Source organism: Rhinoderma darwinii, assembly GCF_050947455.1.
Source record: "Rhinoderma darwinii isolate aRhiDar2 chromosome 3 unlocalized genomic scaffold, aRhiDar2.hap1 SUPER_3_unloc_14, whole genome shotgun sequence".
Lineage (NCBI taxonomy): Eukaryota > Metazoa > Chordata > Amphibia > Anura > Rhinodermatidae > Rhinoderma > Rhinoderma darwinii.
Window position 1 is genome coordinate 196670 of NW_027461739.1, and position 20222 is coordinate 216891.

General features: G+C 37.8%; 14 non-coding genes across 14 annotated transcripts; 6 read left to right on the plus strand and 8 right to left on the minus strand.

Annotated features, from left to right (window-relative positions):
• The first annotated feature begins 186 nt into the window (after positions 1 to 186).
• TRNAS-UGA (transfer RNA serine (anticodon UGA)) lies at positions 187 to 268 on the plus strand. The gene has a single exon. It is a non-coding gene; the product is annotated as a tRNA-Ser (tRNA).
• A 4403-nt stretch (positions 269 to 4671) lies between these two features.
• TRNAT-AGU (transfer RNA threonine (anticodon AGU)) lies at positions 4672 to 4745 on the minus strand. The gene has a single exon. It is a non-coding gene; the product is annotated as a tRNA-Thr (tRNA).
• Positions 4746 to 5588: 843 nt separating this feature from the next.
• TRNAT-AGU (transfer RNA threonine (anticodon AGU)) lies at positions 5589 to 5662 on the minus strand. The gene has a single exon. It is a non-coding gene; the product is annotated as a tRNA-Thr (tRNA).
• Positions 5663 to 6694: 1032 nt separating this feature from the next.
• Positions 6695 to 6776, plus strand: TRNAS-UGA (transfer RNA serine (anticodon UGA)). Its single transcript has one exon. It is a non-coding gene; the product is annotated as a tRNA-Ser (tRNA).
• A 1279-nt stretch (positions 6777 to 8055) lies between these two features.
• TRNAT-AGU (transfer RNA threonine (anticodon AGU)) lies at positions 8056 to 8129 on the minus strand. The gene has a single exon. It is a non-coding gene; the product is annotated as a tRNA-Thr (tRNA).
• A 123-nt stretch (positions 8130 to 8252) lies between these two features.
• TRNAS-UGA (transfer RNA serine (anticodon UGA)) lies at positions 8253 to 8334 on the plus strand. The gene has a single exon. It is a non-coding gene; the product is annotated as a tRNA-Ser (tRNA).
• Positions 8335 to 9617: 1283 nt separating this feature from the next.
• Positions 9618 to 9691, minus strand: TRNAT-AGU (transfer RNA threonine (anticodon AGU)). Its single transcript has one exon. It is a non-coding gene; the product is annotated as a tRNA-Thr (tRNA).
• A 123-nt stretch (positions 9692 to 9814) lies between these two features.
• Positions 9815 to 9896, plus strand: TRNAS-UGA (transfer RNA serine (anticodon UGA)). Its single transcript has one exon. It is a non-coding gene; the product is annotated as a tRNA-Ser (tRNA).
• Positions 9897 to 11176: 1280 nt separating this feature from the next.
• Positions 11177 to 11250, minus strand: TRNAT-AGU (transfer RNA threonine (anticodon AGU)). Its single transcript has one exon. It is a non-coding gene; the product is annotated as a tRNA-Thr (tRNA).
• Positions 11251 to 11373: 123 nt separating this feature from the next.
• On the plus strand, positions 11374 to 11455 carry TRNAS-UGA (transfer RNA serine (anticodon UGA)). Its single transcript has one exon. It is a non-coding gene; the product is annotated as a tRNA-Ser (tRNA).
• A 1282-nt stretch (positions 11456 to 12737) lies between these two features.
• TRNAT-AGU (transfer RNA threonine (anticodon AGU)) lies at positions 12738 to 12811 on the minus strand. The gene has a single exon. It is a non-coding gene; the product is annotated as a tRNA-Thr (tRNA).
• A 123-nt stretch (positions 12812 to 12934) lies between these two features.
• On the plus strand, positions 12935 to 13016 carry TRNAS-UGA (transfer RNA serine (anticodon UGA)). Its single transcript has one exon. It is a non-coding gene; the product is annotated as a tRNA-Ser (tRNA).
• A 1281-nt stretch (positions 13017 to 14297) lies between these two features.
• Positions 14298 to 14371, minus strand: TRNAT-AGU (transfer RNA threonine (anticodon AGU)). The gene has a single exon. It is a non-coding gene; the product is annotated as a tRNA-Thr (tRNA).
• A 1486-nt stretch (positions 14372 to 15857) lies between these two features.
• TRNAT-AGU (transfer RNA threonine (anticodon AGU)) lies at positions 15858 to 15931 on the minus strand. Its single transcript has one exon. It is a non-coding gene; the product is annotated as a tRNA-Thr (tRNA).
• Positions 15932 to 20222: the final 4291 nt, after the last annotated feature.

The following is a 20222-nucleotide window of genomic DNA, read 5'->3' on the forward strand; positions in this document are numbered from 1 at the left end:
AGATTTGAACTCAGGATCTCCTGTTTACTAGACAGGCGATTTAACCAACTAACCCACAGCACCAAAGCACTTTTCTTCTCACGGTGTCCTACCACACAGCTCAGTTTAGAGCAAAAGACTGATCTCATATTTTAGGCTAGCCCCTTAGGTGTAGTTGCCAGAAGTCTTAACTGTCAGGGTACATAAGTTGTGATGGCCGAGTGGTTAAGGTGTTGGATTTGAAATCCAATGGGGTCTCCCTGCACAGGTTCAAGTCCTGTTCACAACGTTCTATTTTAAGAAGAGAACTTCCAGAAACATATTAAAGTTTGTCACCTATAGAAAGAGTTATTTTAATTCCATCCTCTTTATCACTGATTAATTACATTAATAATAGTGGTTCCAGCTGTGCCCCTGGCTTACAACTCTGAAAAGCGAGCAATATTTAGAGTATAAATCACTATAACCACAGCATCCCATTTGTCCAGACTTTTATTTTCCTCTTGATAAAAACAAATCAGGTTGCTTGGACAACTTCTGTCCTTAGTAAATCTCTGCTTGCTGTCAATTATAATACTATTTTCTGTCACATACTCCTGTATATAGACCCTTAAATGGACTCTGTCACCAGTTTATCAATTCCCAATTTCCTAACTAGCCTAATAGGCGCTATGATGCTGATAACTACAGTGTGATTTGTTGTTTTTTTTAAAAAAACATTTATTTGCAAAGTTATGAGCATTTATTTATATATACTAATGTAGCTCTAATAGCCAAATAGGAGATGACTCCTTTTTACTCTGGGCAGCTAATGTTTTCTGTATGATGCTGTCCAATCAGCATACAACTTCTCCCCCTTCCCTGTCCAGCAACACAGTGTGATCATATAGTACACTGCGTCCATTCCCGACTGTGTTTTCAACAGGTGATATCTTCGGTTCTGTCACAGCTAGAACTGTGATTTTGGTGTCATATGAAAGAGTAGAATCCAGTCTTTCAAATGCCACCAAATCTGCTTTTTTAGGTGGCCCACAGCCCGAGATATGGCTGTTTGAATTGATCCTCCTTCCCTGTAGCTTGAGTTTCACAATGTGTGTGAAGCAACTTCATGCTGATAGGACAGCATCAGATGCTGAGAGTCAGCTCCACCTCAGGAGAATTGCTGCTGTTACCTCCCAGATGTTTAATAAAGGCTAAATTACATATTTAGAAAATGCTCATAATTTTGCAAATAATAAACATTTTTTTTTACTACAAATCACCCTGTAGTTATCAGCAGCAAAGCACCAATTAGACTAGTTAGGAGTTAGGGACCTGATAAACTGGTAACAGAGTCCCTTTAAGAGCTCTTCAAAAGTTTTTCCCACAATGGATGTTAAGCTTACTGGTCTATAATTACTTTGTATTGAACTTACTACTTATAGAAAACTCAATGACATTCATGGGGTCTCTGTCACCAATGAAAAACCCGATAGATTTTTAATTGCCTATAAAGAATTTGATTCATCATATACTTTAGTTATGTAAACTTAAATAATAAACAAGTGAATAAACTAAAGCAACAAATAGCAAGGCACTGCTGAGATTAGAACTCAGGATCTCCTGTTTACTAGACAGGCGCTTTAACCAACTAAGCCACAGCACCAAAGCACTTTTCTTCTCACGGTGTCCTACCACACAGCTCAGTTTAGAGCAAAAGACTGATCTCATATTTTAGGCTAGCCCCTTAGGTGTAGTTGCCAGAAGTCTTAACAGTCAGGGTACATAAGTTGTGATGGGCGAGTGGTTAAGGCGTTGGATTTGAAATCCAATGGGGTCTCCCTGCACAGGTTCAAGTCCTGTTCACAACGTTCTATTTTAAGAAGAGAACTTCCAGAAACATATTAAAGTTTGTCACCTATAGAAAGAGTTATTTTAATTCCATCCTCTTTATCACTGATTAATTACATTAATAATAGTGGTTCCAGCTGTGCCCCTGGCTTACAACTCTGAAAAGCGAGCAATATTTAGAGTATAAATCACTATAACTACAGCATCCCATTTGTCCAGACTTTTATTTTCCTCTTGATAAAAACAAATCAGGTTGGTTGGACAACTTCTGTCCTTAGTAAATCTCTGCTTGCTGTCAATTATAATACTATTTTCTGTCACATACTCCTGTATATAGACCCTTAAATGGACTCTGTCACCAGTTTATCAATTCCCAATTTCCTAACTAGCCTAATAGGCGCTATGATGCTGATAACTACAGTGTGATTTGTTGTTTTTTTTAAAAAAACGTTTATTTGCAAAGTTATGAGCATTTATTTATATATACTAATGTAGCTCTAATAGCCAAATAGGAGATGACTCCTTTTTACTCTGGGCAGCTAATGTTTTCTGTATGATGCTGTCCAATCAGCATACAACTTCTCCCCCTTCCCTGTCAAGCAACACAGTGTGATCATATAGTACACTGCGTCCATTCTCGACTGTGTTTTCAACAGGTGATATCTTCGGTTCTGTCACAGCTAGAACTGTGATTTTGGTGTCATATGAAAGAGTAGAATCCAGTCTTTCAAATGCCACCAAATCTGCTTTTTTAGGTGGCCCACAGCCCGAGATATGGCTGTTTGAATTGATCCTCCTTCCCTGTAGCTTGAGTTTCACAATGTGTGTGAAGCAACTTCATGCTGATAGGACAGCATCAGATGCTGAGAGTCAGCTCCACCTCAGGAGAATTGCTGCTGTTACCTCCCAGATGTTTAATAAAGGCTAAATTACATATTTAGAAAATGCTCATAATTTTGCAAATAATAAACATTTTTTTTTACTACAAATCACCCTGTAGTTATCAGCAGCAAAGCACCAATTAGACTAGTTAGGAGTTAGGGACCTGATAAACTGGTAACAGAGTCCCTTTAAGAGCTCTTCAAAAGTTTTTCCCACAATGGATGTTAAGCTTACTGGTCTATAATTACTTTGTATTGAACTTACTACTTATAGAAAACTCAATGACATTCATGGGGTCTCTGTCACCAATGAAAAACCCGATAGATTTTTAATTGCCTATAAAGAATTTGATTCATCATATACTTTAGTTATGTAAACTTAAATAATAAACAAGTGAATAAACTAAAGCAACAAATAGCAAGGCACTGCTGAGATTAGAACTCAGGATCTCCTGTTTACTAGACAGGCGCTTTAACCAACTAAGCCACAGCACCAAAGCACTTTTCTTCTCACGGTGTCCTACCACACAGCTCAGTTTAGAGCAAAAGACTGATCTCATATTTTAGGCTAGCCCCTTAGGTGTAGTTGCCAGAAGTCTTAACAGTCAGGGTACATAAGTTGTGATGGGCGAGTGGTTAAGGCGTTGGATTTGAAATCCAATGGGGTCTCCCTGCACAGGTTCAAGTCCTGTTCACAACGTTCTATTTTAAGAAGAGAACTTCCAGAAACATATTAAAGTTTGTCACCTATAGAAAGAGTTATTTTAATTCCATCCTCTTTATCACTGATTAATTACATTAATAATAGTGGTTCCAGCTGTGCCCCTGGCTTACAACTCTGAAAAGCGAGCAATATTTAGAGTATAAATCACTATAACTACAGCATCCCATTTGTCCAGACTTTTATTTTCCTCTTGATAAAAACAAATCAGGTTGGTTGGACAACTTCTGTCCTTAGTAAATCTCTGCTTGCTGTCAATTATAATACTATTTTCTGTCACATACTCCTGTATATAGACCCTTAAATGGACTCTGTCACCAGTTTATCAATTCCCAATTTCCTAACTAGCCTAATAGGCGCTATGATGCTGATAACTACAGTGTGATTTGTTGTTTTTTTAAAAAAAACGTTTATTTGCAAAGTTATGAGCATTTATTTATATATACTAATGTAGCTCTAATAGCCAAATAGGAGATGACTCCTTTTTACTCTGGGCAGCTAATGTTTTCTGTATGATGCTGTCCAATCAGCATACAACTTCTCCCCCTTCCCTGTCAAGCAACACAGTGTGATCATATAGTACACTGCGTCCATTCTCGACTGTGTTTTCAACAGGTGATATCTTCGGTTCTGTCACAGCTAGAACTGTGATTTTGGTGTCATATGAAAGAGTAGAATCCAGTCTTTCAAATGCCACCAAATCTGCTTTTTTAGGTGGCCCACAGCCCGAGATATGGCTGTTTGAATTGATCCTCCTTCCCTGTAGCTTGAGTTTCACAATGTGTGTGAAGCAACTTCATGCTGATAGGACAGCATCAGATGCTGAGAGTCAGCTCCACCTCAGGAGAATTGCTGCTGTTACCTCCCAGATGTTTAATAAAGGCTAAATTACATATTTAGAAAATGCTCATAATTTTGCAAATAATAAACATTTTTTTTTACTACAAATCACCCTGTAGTTATCAGCAGCAAAGCACCAATTAGACTAGTTAGGAGTTAGGGACCTGATAAACTGGTAACAGAGTCCCTTTAAGAGCTCTTCAAAAGTTTTTCCCACAATGGATGTTAAGCTTACTGGTCTATAATTACTTTGTATTGAACTTACTATTATAGAAAACTCAATGACATTCATGGGGTCTCTGTCACCAATGAAAAACCCGATAGATTTTTAATTGCCTATAAAGAATTTGATTCATCATATACTTTAGTTATGTAAACTTAAATAATAAACAAGTGAATAAACTAAAGCAACAAATAGCAAGGCACTGCTGAGATTTGAACTCAGGATCTCCTGTTTACTAGACAGGCGCTTTAACCAACTAAGCCACAGCACCAAAGCACTTTTCTTCTCACGGTGTCCTACCACACAGCTCAGTTTAGAGCAAAAGACTGATCTCATATTTTAGGCTAGCCCCTTAGGTGTAGTTGCCAGAAGTCTTAACAGTCAGGGTACATAAGTTGTGATGGCCGAGTCCAGCAACACAGTGTGATCATATAGTACACTGCGTCCATTCCCGACTGTGTTTTCAACAGGTGATATCTTCGGTTCTGTCACAGCTAGAACTGTGATTTTGGTGTCATATGAAAGAGTAGAATCCAGTCTTTCAAATGCCACCAAATCTGCTTTTTTAGGTGGCCCACAGCCCGAGATATGGCTGTTTGAATTGATCCTCCTTCCCTGTAGCTTGAGTTTCACAATGTGTGTGAAGCAGCTTCATGCTGATAGGACAGCATCAGATGCTGAGAGTCAGCTCCACCTCAGGAGAATTGCTGCTGTTACCTTCCAAATGTCTAATAAAGGCTAAATTACATATTTAGAAAATGCTCATAATTTTGCAAATAATAAACATTTTTTTTACTACAAATCACCCTGTAGTTATCAGCAGCAAAGCACCAATTAGACTAGTTAGGAGTTAGGGACCTGATAAACTGGTAACAGAGTCCCTTTAAGAGCTCTTCAAAAGTTTTTCCCACAATGGATGTTAAGCTTACTGGTCTATAATTACTTTGTATTGAACTTACTATTATAGAAAACTCAATGACATTCATGGGGTCTCTGTCACCAATGAAAAACCCGATAGATTTTTAATTGCCTATAAAGAATTTGATTCATCATATACTTTAGTTATGTAAACTTAAATAATAAACAAGTGAATAAACTAAAGCAACAAATAGCAAGGCACTGCTGAGATTTGAACTCAGGATCTCCTGTTTACTAGACAGGCGCTTTAACCAACTAAGCCACAGCACCAAAGCACTTTTCTTCTCACGGTGTCCTACCACACAGCTCAGTTTAGAGCAAAAGACTGATCTCATATTTTAGGCTAGCCCCTTAGGTGTAGTTGCCAGAAGTCTTAACAGTCAGGGTACATAAGTTGTGATGGCCGAGTCCAGCAACACAGTGTGATCATATAGTACACTGCGTCCATTCCCGACTGTGTTTTCAACAGGTGATATCTTCGGTTCTGTCACAGCTAGAACTGTGATTTTGGTGTCATATGAAAGAGTAGAATCCAGTCTTTCAAATGCCACCAAATCTGCTTTTTTAGGTGGCCCACAGCCCGAGATATGGCTGTTTGAATTGATCCTCCTTCCCTGTAGCTTGAGTTTCACAATGTGTGTGAAGCAACTTCATGCTGATAGGACAGCATCAGATACTGAGAGTCAGCTCCACCTCAGGAGAATTGCTGCTGTTACCTCCCAGATGTCTAATAAAGGCTAAATTACATATTTAGAAAATGCTCATAATTTTGCAAATAATAAACATTTTTTTTACTACAAATCACCCTGTAGTTATCAGCAGCAAAGCACCAATTAGACTAGTTAGGAGTTAGGGACCTGATAAACTGGTAACAAAGTCCCTTTAAGAGCTCTTCAAAAGTTTTTCCCACAATGGATGTTAAGCTTACTGGTCTATAATTACTTTGTATTGAACTTACTACTTATAGAAAACTCAATGACATTCATGGGGTCTCTGTCACCAATGAAAAACCCGATAGATTTTTAATTGCCTATAAAGAATTTGATTCATCATATACTTTAGTTATGTAAACTTAAATAATAAACAAGTGAATAAACTAAAGCAACAAATAGCAAGGCACTGCTGAGATTTGAACTCAGGATCTCCTGTTTATTAGACAGGTGCTTTAACCACAGCACCAAAGCACTTTTCTTCTCACGGTGTCCTACCACACAGCTCAGTTTAGAGCAAAAGACTGATCTCATATTTTAGGCTAGCCCCTTAGGTGTAGTTGCCAGAAGTCTTAACAGTCAGGGTACATAAGTTGTGATGGCCGAGTGGTTAAGGCGTTGGATTTGAAATCCAATGGGGTCTCCCTGCACAGGTTCAAGTCCTGTTCACAACGTTGTATTTTAAGAAGAGAACTTCCAGAAACATATTAAAGTTTGTCACCTATAGAAAGAGTTATTTTAATTCCATCCTCTTTATCACTGATTAATTACATTAATAATAGTGGTTCCAGCTGTGCCCCTGGCTTACAACTCTGAAAAGCGAGCAATATTTAGAATATAAATCACTATAACTACAGCATCCCATTTGTCCAGACTTTTATTTTCCTCTTGATAAAAACAAATCAGGTTGGTTGGACAACTTCTGTCCTTAGTAAATCTCTGCTTGCTGTCAATTATAATACTATTTTCTGTCACATACTCCTGTATATAGACCCTTAAATGGACTCTGTCACCAGTTTATCAATTCCCAATTTCCTAACTAGCCTAATAGGCGCTATGATGCTGATAACTACAGTGTGATTTGTTGTTTTTTTTAAAAAAACATTTATTTGCAAAGTTATGAGCATTTATTTATATATACTAATGTAGCTCTAATAGCCAAATAGGAGATGACTCCTTTTTACTCTGGGCAGCTAATGTTTTCTGTATGATGCTGTCCAATCAGCATACAACTTCTCCCCCTTCCCTGTCCAGCAACACAGTGTGATCATATAGTACACTGCGTCCATTCTCGACTGTGTTTTCAACAGGTGATATCTTCGGTTCTGTCACAGCTAGAACTGTGATTTTGGTGTCATATGAAAGAGTAGAATCCAGTCTTTCAAATGCCACCAAATCTGCTTTTTAGGTGGCCCACAGCCCGAGATATGGCTGTTTGAATTGATCCTCCTTCCCTGTAGCTTGAGTTTCACAATGTGTGTGAAGCAGCTTCATGCTGATAGGACAGCATCAGATGCTGAGAGTCAGCTCCACCTCAGGAGAATTGCTGCTGTTACCTTCCAAATGTCTAATAAAGGCTAAATTACATATTTAGAAAATGCTCATAATTTTGCAAATAATAAACATTTTTTTTACTACAAATCACCCTGTAGTTATCAGCAGCAAAGCACCAATTAGACTAGTTAGGAGTTAGGGACCTGATAAACTGGTAACAGAGTCCCTTTAAGAGCTCTTCAAAAGTTTTTCCCACAATGGATGTTAAGCTTACTGGTCTATAATTACTTTGTATTGAACTTACTATTATAGAAAACTCAATGACATTCATGGGGTCACTGTCACCAATGAAAAACCCGATAGATTTTTAATTGCCTATAAAGAATTTGATTCATCATATACTTTAGTTATGTAAACTTAAATAATAAACAAGTGAATAAACTAAAGCAACAAATAGCAAGGCACTGCTGAGATTTGAACTCAGGATCTCCTGTTTACTAGACAGGCGCTTTAACCAACTAAGCCACAGCACCAAAGCACTTTTCTTCTCACGGTGTCCTACCACACAGCTCAGTTTAGAGCAAAAGACTGATCTCATATTTTAGGCTAGCCCCTTAGGTGTAGTTGCCAGAAGTCTTAACAGTCAGGGTACATAAGTTGTGATGGCCGAGTGGTTAAGGCGTTGGATTTGAAATCCAATGGGGTCTCCCTGCACAGGTTCAAGTCCTGTTCACAACGTTGTATTTTAAGAAGAGAACTTCCAGAAACATATTAAAGTTTGTCACCTATAGAAAGAGTTATTTTAATTCCATCCTCTTTATCACTGATTAATTACATTAATAATAGTGGTTCCAGCTGTGCCCCTGACTTACAACTCTGAAAAGCGAGCAATATTTAGAATATAAATCACTATAACTACAGCATCCCATTTGTCCAGACTTTTATTTTCCTCTTGATAAAAACAAATCAGGTTGGTTGGACAACTTCTGTCCTTAGTAAATCTCTGCTTGCTGTCAATTATAATACTATTTTCTGTCACATACTCCTGTATATAGACCCTTAAATGGACTCTGTCACCAGTTTATCAATTCCCAATTTCCTAACTAGCCTAATAGGCGCTATGATTCTGATAACTACAGTGTGATTTGTTGTTTTTTTTAAAAAAACATTTATTTGCAAAGTTATGAGCATTTATTTATATATACTAATGTAGCTCTAATAGCCAAATAGGAGATGACTCCTTTTTACTCTGGGCAGCTAATGTTTTCTGTATGATGCTGTCCAATCAGCATACAACTTCTCCCCCTTCCCTGTCCAGCAACACAGTGTGATCATATAGTACACTGCGTCCATTCCCGACTGTGTTTTCAACAGGTGATATCTTCGGTTCTGTCACAGCTAGAACTGTGATTTTGGTGTCATATGAAAGAGTAGAATCCAGTCTTTCAAATGCCACCAAATCTGCTTTTTTTAGGTGGCCCACAGCCCGAGATATGGCTGTTTGAATTGATCCTCCTTCCCTGTAGCTTGAGTTTCACAATGTGTGTGAAGCAGCTTCATGCTGATAGGACAGCATCAGATGCTGAGAGTCAGCTCCACCTCAGGAGAATTGCTGCTGTTACCTTCCAAATGTCTAATAAAGGCTAAATTACATATTTAGAAAATGCTCATAATTTTGCAAATAATAAACATTTTTTTTTACTACAAATCACCCTGTAGTTATCAGCAGCAAAGCACCAATTAGACTAGTTAGGAGTTAGGGACCTGATAAACTGGTAACAGAGTCCCTTTAAGAGCTCTTCAAAAGTTTTTCCCACAATGGATGTTAAGCTTACTGGTCTATAATTACTTTGTATTGAACTTACTACTTATAGAAAACTCAATGACATTCATGGGGTCACTGTCACCAATGAAAAACCCGATAGATTTTTAATTGCCTATAAAGAATTTGATTCATCATATACTTTAGTTATGTAAACTTAAATAATAAACAAGTGAATAAACTAAAGCAACAAATAGCAAGGCACTGCTGAGATTTGAACTCAGGATCTCCTGTTTACTAGACAGGCGCTTTAACCAACTAAGCCACAGCACCAAAGCACTTTTCTTCTCACGGTGTCCTACCACACAGCTCAGTTTAGAGCAAAAGACTGATCTCATATTTTAGGCTAGCCCCTTAGGTGTAGTTGCCAGAAGTCTTAACAGTCAGGGTACATAAGTTGTGATGGCCGAGTGGTTAAGGCGTTGGATTTGAAATCCAATGGGGTCTCCCTGCACAGGTTCAAGTCCTGTTCACAACGTTCTATTTTAAGAAGAGAACTTCCAGAAACATATTAAAGTTTGTCACCTATAGAAAGAGTTATTTTAATTCCATCCTCTTTATCACTGATTAATTACATTAATAATAGTGGTTCCAGCTGTGCCCCTGGCTTACAACTCTGAAAAGCGAGCAATATTTAGAGTATAAATCACTATAACCACAGCATCCCATTTGTCCAGACTTTTATTTTCCTCTTGATAAAAACAAATCAGGTTGCTTGGACAACTTCTGTCCTTAGTAAATCTCTGCTTGCTGTCAATTATAATACTATTTTCTGTCACATACTCCTGTATATAGTCCCTTAAATGGACTCTGTCACCAGTTTATCAATTCCCAATTTCCTAACTAGCCTAATAGGCGCTATGATGCTGATAACTACAGTGTGATTTGTTGTTTTTTTTAAAAAAACATTTATTTGCAAAGTTATGAGCATTTATTTATATATACTAATGTAGCTCTAATAGCCAAATAGGAGATGACTCCTTTTTACTCTGGGCAGCTAATGTTTTCTGTATGATGCTGTCCAATCAGCATACAACTTCTCCCCCTTCCCTGTCCAGCAACACAGTGTGATCATATAGTACACTGCGTCCATTCCCGACTGTGTTTTCAACAGGTGATATCTTCGGTTCTGTCACAGCTAGAACTGTGATTTTGGTGTCATATGAAAGAGTAGAATCCAGTCTTTCAAATGCCACCAAATCTGCTTTTTTAGGTGGCCCACAGCCCGAGATATGGCTGTTTGAATTGATCCTCCTTCCCTGTAGCTTGAGTTTCACAATGTGTGTGAAGCAACTTCATGCTGATAGGACAGCATCAGATGCTGAGAGTCAGCTCCACCTCAGGAGAATTGCTGCTGTTACCTCCCAGATGTCTAATAAAGGCTAAATTACATATTTAGAAAATGCTCATAATTTTGCAAATAATAAACATTTTTTTTACTACAAATCACCCTGTAGTTATCAGCAGCAAAGCACCAATTAGACTAGTTAGGAGTTAGGGACCTGATAAACTGGTAACAGAGTCCCTTTAAGAGCTCTTCAAAAGTTTTTCCCACAATGGATGTTAAGCTTACTGGTCTATAATTACTTTGTATTGAACTTACTATTATAGAAAACTCAATGACATTCATGGGGTCACTGTCACCAATGAAAAACCCGATAGATTTTTAATTGCCTATAAAGAATTTGATTCATCATATACTTTAGTTATGTAAACTTAAATAATAAACAAGTGAATAAACTAAAGCAACAAATAGCAAGGCACTGCTGAGATTTGAACTCAGGATCTCCTGTTTACTAGACAGGCGCTTTAACCAACTAAGCCACAGCACCAAAGCACTTTTCTTCTCACGGTGTCCTACCACACAGCTCAGTTTAGAGCAAAAGACTGATCTCATATTTTAGGCTAGCCCCTTAGGTGTAGTTGCCAGAAGTCTTAACAGTCAGGGTACATAAGTTGTGATGGCCGAGTGGTTAAGGCGTTGGATTTGAAATCCAATGGGGTCTCCCTGCACAGGTTCAAGTCCTGTTCACAACGTTGTATTTTAAGAAGAGAACTTCCAGAAACATATTAAAGTTTGTCACCTATAGAAAGAGTTATTTTAATTCCATCCTCTTTATCACTGATTAATTACATTAATAATAGTGGTTCCAGCTGTGCCCCTGGCTTACAACTCTGAAAAGCGAGCAATATTTAGAATATAAATCACTATAACTACAGCATCCCATTTGTCCAGACTTTTATTTTCCTCTTGATAAAAACAAATCAGGTTGGTTGGACAACTTCTGTCCTTAGTAAATCTCTGCTTGCTGTCAATTATAATACTATTTTCTGTCACATACTCCTGTATATAGACCCTTAAATGGACTCTGTCACCAGTTTATCAATTCCCAATTTCCTAACTAGCCTAATAGGCGCTATGATTCTGATAACTACAGTGTGATTTGTTGTTTTTTTTAAAAAAACATTTATTTGCAAAGTTATGAGCATTTATTTATATATACTAATGTAGCTCTAATAGCCAAATAGGAGATGACTCCTTTTTACTCTGGGCAGCTAATGTTTTCTGTATGATGCTGTCCAATCAGCATACAACTTCTCCCCCTTCCCTGTCCAGCAACACAGTGTGATCATATAGTACACTGCGTCCATTCCCGACTGTGTTTTCAACAGGTGATATCTTCGGTTCTGTCACAGCTAGAACTGTGATTTTGGTGTCATATGAAAGAGTAGAATCCAGTCTTTCAAATGCCACCAAATCTGCTTTTTTAGGTGGCCCACAGCCCGAGATATGGCTGTTTGAATTGATCCTCCTTCCCTGTAGCTTGAGTTTCACAATGTGTGTGAAGCAGCTTCATGCTGATAGGACAGCATCAGATGCTGAGAGTCAGCTCCACCTCAGGAGAATTGCTGCTGTTACCTTCCAAATGTCTAATAAAGGCTAAATTACATATTTAGAAAATGCTCATAATTTTGCAAATAATAAACATTTTTTTTTACTACAAATCACCCTGTAGTTATCAGCAGCAAAGCACCAATTAGACTAGTTAGGAGTTAGGGACCTGATAAACTGGTAACAGAGTCCCTTTAAGAGCTCTTCAAAAGTTTTTCCCACAATGGATGTTAAGCTTACTGGTCTATAATTACTTTGTATTGAACTTACTACTTATAGAAAACTCAATGACATTCATGGGGTCACTGTCACCAATGAAAAACCCGATAGATTTTTAATTGCCTATAAAGAATTTGATTCATCATATACTTTAGTTATGTAAACTTAAATAATAAACAAGTGAATAAACTAAAGCAACAAATAGCAAGGCACTGCTGAGATTTGAACTCAGGATCTCCTGTTTACTAGACAGGCGCTTTAACCAACTAAGCCACAGCACCAAAGCACTTTTCTTCTCACGGTGTCCTACCACACAGCTCAGTTTAGAGCAAAAGACTGATCTCATATTTTAGGCTAGCCCCTTAGGTGTAGTTGCCAGAAGTCTTAACAGTCAGGGTACATAAGTTGTGATGGCCGAGTGGTTAAGGCGTTGGATTTGAAATCCAATGGGGTCTCCCTGCACAGGTTCAAGTCCTGTTCACAACGTTCTATTTTAAGAAGAGAACTTCCAGAAACATATTAAAGTTTGTCACCTATAGAAAGAGTTATTTTAATTCCATCCTCTTTATCACTGATTAATTACATTAATAATAGTGGTTCCAGCTGTGCCCCTGGCTTACAACTCTGAAAAGCGAGCAATATTTAGAGTATAAATCACTATAACCACAGCATCCCATTTGTCCAGACTTTTATTTTCCTCTTGATAAAAACAAATCAGGTTGCTTGGACAACTTCTGTCCTTAGTAAATCTCTGCTTGCTGTCAATTATAATACTATTTTCTGTCACATACTCCTGTATATAGTCCCTTAAATGGACTCTGTCACCAGTTTATCAATTCCCAATTTCCTAACTAGCCTAATAGGCGCTATGATGCTGATAACTACAGTGTGATTTGTTGTTTTTTTTAAAAAAACATTTATTTGCAAAGTTATGAGCATTTATTTATATATACTAATGTAGCTCTAATAGCCAAATAGGAGATGACTCCTTTTTACTCTGGGCAGCTAATGTTTTCTGTATGATGCTGTCCAATCAGCATACAACTTCTCCCCCTTCCCTGTCCAGCAACACAGTGTGATCATATAGTACACTGCGTCCATTCCCGACTGTGTTTTCAACAGGTGATATCTTCGGTTCTGTCACAGCTAGAACTGTGATTTTGGTGTCATATGAAAGAGTAGAATCCAGTCTTTCAAATGCCACCAAATCTGCTTTTTTAGGTGGCCCACAGCCCGAGATATGGCTGTTTGAATTGATCCTCCTTCCCTGTAGCTTGAGTTTCACAATGTGTGTGAAGCAACTTCATGCTGATAGGACAGCATCAGATGCTGAGAGTCAGCTCCACCTCAGGAGAATTGCTGCTGTTACCTCCCAGATGTCTAATAAAGGCTAAATTACATATTTAGAAAATGCTCATAATTTTGCAAATAATAAAAAATTTTTTTACTACAAATCACCCTGTAGTTATCAGCAGCAAAGCACCAATTAGACTAGTTAGGAGTTAGGGACCTGATAAACTGGTAACAGAGTCCCTTTAAGAGCTCTTCAAAAGTTTTTCCCACAATGGATGTTAAGCTTACTGGTCTATAATTACTTTGTATTGAACTTACTACTTATAGAAAACTCAATGACATTCATGGGGTCTCTGTCACCAATGAAAAACCCGATAGATTTTTAATTGCCTATAAAGAATTTGATTCATCATATACTTTAGTTATGTAAACTTAAATAATAAACAAGTGAATAAACTAAAGCAACAAATAGCAAGGCACTGCTGAGATTTGAACTCAGGATCTCCTGTTTACTAGACAGGCGCTTTAACCAACTAAGCCACAGCACCAAAGCACTTTTCTTCTCACGGTGTCCTACCACACAGCTCAGTTTAGAGCAAAAGACTGATCTCATATTTTAGGCTAGCCCCTTAGGTGTAGTTGCCAGAAGTCTTAACAGTCAGGGTACATAAGTTGTGATGGGCGAGTGGTTAAGGCGTTGGATTTGAAATCCAATGGGGTCTCCCTGCACAGGTTCAAGTCCTGTTCACAACGTTCTATTTTAAGAAGAGAACTTCCAGAAACATATTAAAGTTTGTCACCTATAGAAAGAGTTATTTTAATTCCATCCTCTTTATCACTGATTAATTACATTAATAATAGTGGTTCCAGCTGTGCCCCTGGCTTACAACTCTGAAAAGCGAGCAATATTTAGAGTATAAATCACTATAACTACAGCATCCCATTTGTCCAGACTTTTATTTTCCTCTTGATAAAAACAAATCAGGTTGGTTGGACAACTTCTGTCCTTAGTAAATCTCTGCTTGCTGTCAATTATAATACTATTTTCTGTCACATACTCCTGTATATAGACCCTTAAATGGACTCTGTCACCAGTTTATCAATTCCCAATTTCCTAACTAGCCTAATAGGCGCTATGATGCTGATAACTACAGTGTGATTTGTTGTTTTTTTTAAAAAAACATTTATTTGCAAAGTTATGAGCATTTATTTATATATACTAATGTAGCTCTAATAGCCAAATAGGAGATGACTCCTTTTTACTCTGGGCAGCTAATGTTTTCTGTATGATGCTGTCCAATCAGCATACAACTTCTCCCCCTTCCCTGTCCAGCAACACAGTGTGATCATATAGTACACTGCGTCCATTCCCGACTGTGTTTTCAACAGGTGATATCTTCGGTTCTGTCACAGCTAGAACTGTGATTTTGGTGTCATATGAAAGAGTAGAATCCAGTCTTTCAAATGCCACCAAATCTGCTTTTTTAGGTGGCCCACAGCCCGAGATATGGCTGTTTGAATTGATCCTCCTTCCCTGTAGCTTGAGTTTCACAATGTGTGTGAAGCAACTTCATGCTGATAGGACAGCATCAGATGCTGAGAGTCAGCTCCACCTCAGGAGAATTGCTGCTGTTACCTCCCAGATGTCTAATAAAGGCTAAATTACATATTTAGAAAATGCTCATAATTTTGCAAATAATAAACATTTTTTTTACTACAAATCACCCTGTAGTTATCAGCAGCAAAGCACCAATTAGACTAGTTAGGAGTTAGGGACCTGATAAACTGGTAACAGAGTCCCTTTAAGAGCTCTTCAAAAGTTTTTCCCACAATGGATGTTAAGCTTACTGGTCTATAATTACTTTGTATTGAACTTACTACTTATAGAAAACTCAATGACATTCATGGGGTCTCTGTCACCAATGAAAAACCCGATAGATTTTTAATTGCCTATAAAGAATTTGATTCATCATATACTTTAGTTATGTAAACTTAAATAATAAACAAGTGAATAAACTAAAGCAACAAATAGCAAGGCACTGCTGAGATTTGAACTCAGGATCTCCTGTTTACTAGACAGGCGCTTTAACCAACTAAGCCACAGCACCAAAGCACTTTTCTTCTCACGGTGTCCTACCACACAGCTCAGTTTAGAGCAAAAGACTGATCTCATATTTTAGGCTAGCCCCTTAGGTGTAGTTGCCAGAAGTCTTAACAGTCAGGGTACATAAGTTGTGATGGGCGAGTGGTTAAGGCGTTGGATTTGAAATCCAATGGGGTCTCCCTGCACAGGTTCAAGTCCTGTTCACAACGTTCTATTTTAAGAAGAGAACTTCCAGAAACATATTAAAGTTTGTCACCTATAGAAAGAGTTATTTTAATTCCATCCTCTTTATCACTGATTAATTACATTAATAATAGTGGTTCCAGCTGTGCCCCTGGCTTACAACTCTGAAAAGCGAGCAATATTTAGAGTATAAATCACTATAACTACAGCATCCCATTTGTCCAGACTTTTATTTTCCTCTTGATAAAAACAAATCAGGTTGGTTGGACAACTTCTGTCCTTAGTAAATCTCTGCTTGCTGTCAATTATAATACTATTTTCTGTCACATACTCCTGTATATAGACCCTTAAATGGACTCTGTCACCAGTTTATCAATTCCCAATTTCCTAACTAGCCTAATAGGCGCTATGATGCTGATAACTACAGTGTGATTTGTTGTTTTTTTTAAAAAAACATTTATTTGCAAAGTTATGAGCATTTATTTATATATACTAATGTAGCTCTAATAGCCAAATAGGAGATGACTCCTTTTTACTCTGGGCAGCTAATGTTTTCTGTATGATGCTGTCCAATCAGCATACAACTTCTCCCCCTTCCCTGTCCAGCAACACAGTGTGATCATATAGTACACTGCGTCCATTCCCGACTGTGTTTTCAACAGGTGATATCTTCGGTTCTGTCACAGCTAGAACTGTGATTTTGGTGTCATATGAAAGAGTAGAATCCAGTCTTTCAAATGCCACCAAATCTGCTTTTTTAGGTGGCCCACAGCCCGAGATATGGCTGTTTGAATTGATCCTCCTTCCCTGTAGCTTGAGTTTCACAATGTGTGTGAAGCAACTTCATGCTGATAGGACAGCATCAGATGCTGAGAGTCAGCTCCACCTCAGGAGAATTGCTGCTGTTACCTCCCAGATGTCTAATAAAGGCTAAATTACATATTTAGAAAATGCTCATAATTTTGCAAATAATAAACATTTTTTTTACTACAAATCACCCTGTAGTTATCAGCAGCAAAGCACCAATTAGACTAGTTAGGAGTTAGGGACCTGATAAACTGGTAACAGAGTCCCTTTAAGAGCTCTTCAAAAGTTTTTCCCACAATGGATGTTAAGCTTACTGGTCTATAATTACTTTGTATTGAACTTACTACTTATAGAAAACTCAATGACATTCATGGGGTCTCTGTCACCAATGAAAAACCCGATAGATTTTTAATTGCCTATAAATAATTTGATTCATCATATACTTTAGTTATGTAAACTTAAATAATAAACAAGTGAATAAACTAAAGCAACAAATAGCAAGGCACTGCTGAGATTTGAACTCAGGATCTCCTGTTTACTAGACAGGCGCTTTAACCAACTAAGCCACTGCACCAAAGCACTTTTCTTCTCACGGTGTCCTACCACACAGCTCAGTTTAGAGCAAAAGACTGATCTCATATTTTAGGCTAGCCCCTTAGGTGTAGTTGCCAGAAGTCTTAACAGTCAGGGTACATAAGTTGTGATGGGCGAGTGGTTAAGGCGTTGGATTTGAAATCCAATGGGGTCTCCCTGCACAGGTTCAAGTCCTGTTCACAACGTTCTATTTTAAGAAGAGAACTTCCAGAAACATATTAAAGTTTGTCACCTATAGAAAGAGTTATTTTAATTCCATCCTCTTTATCACTGATTAATTACATTAATAATAGTGGTTCCAGCTGTGCCCCTGGCTTACAACTCTGAAAAGCGAGCAATATTTAGAGTATAAATCACTATAACTACAGCATCCCATTTGTCCAGACTTTTATTTTCCTCTTGATAAAAACAAATCAGGTTGGTTGGACAACTTCTGTCCTTAGTAAATCTCTGCTTGCTGTCAATTATAATACTATTTTCTGTCACATACTCCTGTATATAGACCCTTAAATGGACTCTGTCACCAGTTTATCAATTCCCAATTTCCTAACTAGCCTAATAGGCGCTATGATGCTGATAACTACAGTGTGATTTGTTGTTTTTTTAAAAAAAACATTTATTTGCAAAGTTATGAGCATTTATTTATATATACTAATGTAGCTCTAATAGCCAAATAGGAGATGACTCCTTTTTACTCTGGGCAGCTAATGTTTTCTGTATGATGCTGTCCAATCAGCATACAACTTCTCTCCCTTCCCTGTCCAGCAACACAGTGTGATCATATAGTACACTGCGTCCATTCCCGACTGTGTTTTCAACAGGTGATATCTTCGGTTCTGTCACAGCTAGAACTGTGATTTTGGTGTCATATGAAAGAGTAGAATCCAGTCTTTCAAATGCCACCAAATCTGCTTTTTTAGGTGGCCCACAGCCCGAGATATGGCTGTTTGAATTGATCCTCCTTCCCTGTAGCTTGAGTTTCACAATGTGTGTGAAGCAACTTCATGCTGATAGGACAGCATCAGATGCTGAGAGTCAGCTCCACCTCAGGAGAATTGCTGCTGTTACCTCCCAGATGTCTAATAAAGGCTAAATTACATATTTAGAAAATGCTCATAATTTTGCAAATAATAAACATTTTTTTTACTACAAATCACCCTGTAGTTATCAGCAGCAAAGCACCAATTAGACTAGTTAGGAGTTAGGGACCTGATAAACTGGTAACAGAGTCCCTTTAAGAGCTCTTCAAAAGTTTTTCCCACAATGGATGTTAAGCTTACTGGTCTATAATTACTTTGTATTGAACTTACTACTTATAGAAAACTCAATGACATTCATGGGGTCTCTGTCACCAATGAAAAACCCGATAGATTTTTAATTGCCTATAAAGAATTTGATTCATCATATACTTTAGTTATGTAAACTTAAATAATAAACAAGTGAATAAACTAAAGCAACAAATAGCAAGGCACTGCTGAGATTTGAACTCAGGATCTCCTGTTTACTAGACAGGCGCTTTAACCAACTAAGCCACTGCACCAAAGCACTTTTCTTCGCACGGTGTCCTACCACACAGCTCAGTTTAGAGCAAAAGACTGATCTCATATTTTAGGCTAGCCCCTTAGGTGTAGTTGCCAGAAGTCTTAACAGTCAGGGTACATAAGTTGTGATGGGCGAGTGGTTAAGGCGTTGGATTTGAAATCCAATGGGGTCTCCCTGCACAGGTTCAAGTCCTGTTCACAACGTTCTATTTTAAGAAGAGAACTTCCAGAAACATATTAAAGTTTGTCACCTATAGAAAGAGTTATTTTAATTCCATCCTCTTTATCACTGATTAATTACATTAATAATAGTGGTTCCAGCTGTGCCCCTGGCTTACAACTCTGAAAAGCGAGCAATATTTAGAGTATAAATCACTATAACTACAGCATCCCATTTGTCCAGACTTTTATTTTCCTCTTGATAAAAACAAATCAGGTTGGTTGGACAACTTCTGTCCTTAGTAAATCTCTGCTTGCTGTCAATTATAATACTATTTTCTGTCACATACTCCTGTATATAGACCCTTAAATGGACTCTGTCACCAGTTTATCAATTCCCAATTTCCTAACTAGCCTAATAGGCGCTATGATGCTGATAACTACAGTGTGATTTGTTGTTTTTTTAAAAAAAACATTTATTTGCAAAGTTATGAGCATTTATTTATATATACTAATGTAGCTCTAATAGCCAAATAGGAGATGACTCCTTTTTACTCTGGGCAGCTAATGTTTTCTGTATGATGCTGTCCAATCAGCATACAACTTCTCCCCCTTCCCTGTCCAGCAACACAGTGTGATCATATAGTACACTGCGTCCATTCCCGACTGTGTTTTCAACAGGTGATATCTTCGGTTCTGTCACAGCTAGAACTGTGATTTTGGTGTCATATGAAAGAGTAGAATCCAGTCTTTCAAATGCCACCAAATCTGCTTTTTTAGGTGGCCCACAGCCCGAGATATGGCTGTTTGAATTGATCCTCCTTCCCTGTAGCTTGAGTTTCACAATGTGTGTGAAGCAACTTCATGCTGATAGGACAGCATCAGATGCTGAGAGTCAGCTCCACCTCAGGAGAATTGCTGCTGTTACCTCCCAGATGTCTAATAAAGGCTAAATTACATATTTAGAAAATGCTCATAATTTTGCAAATAATAAACATTTTTTTTACTACA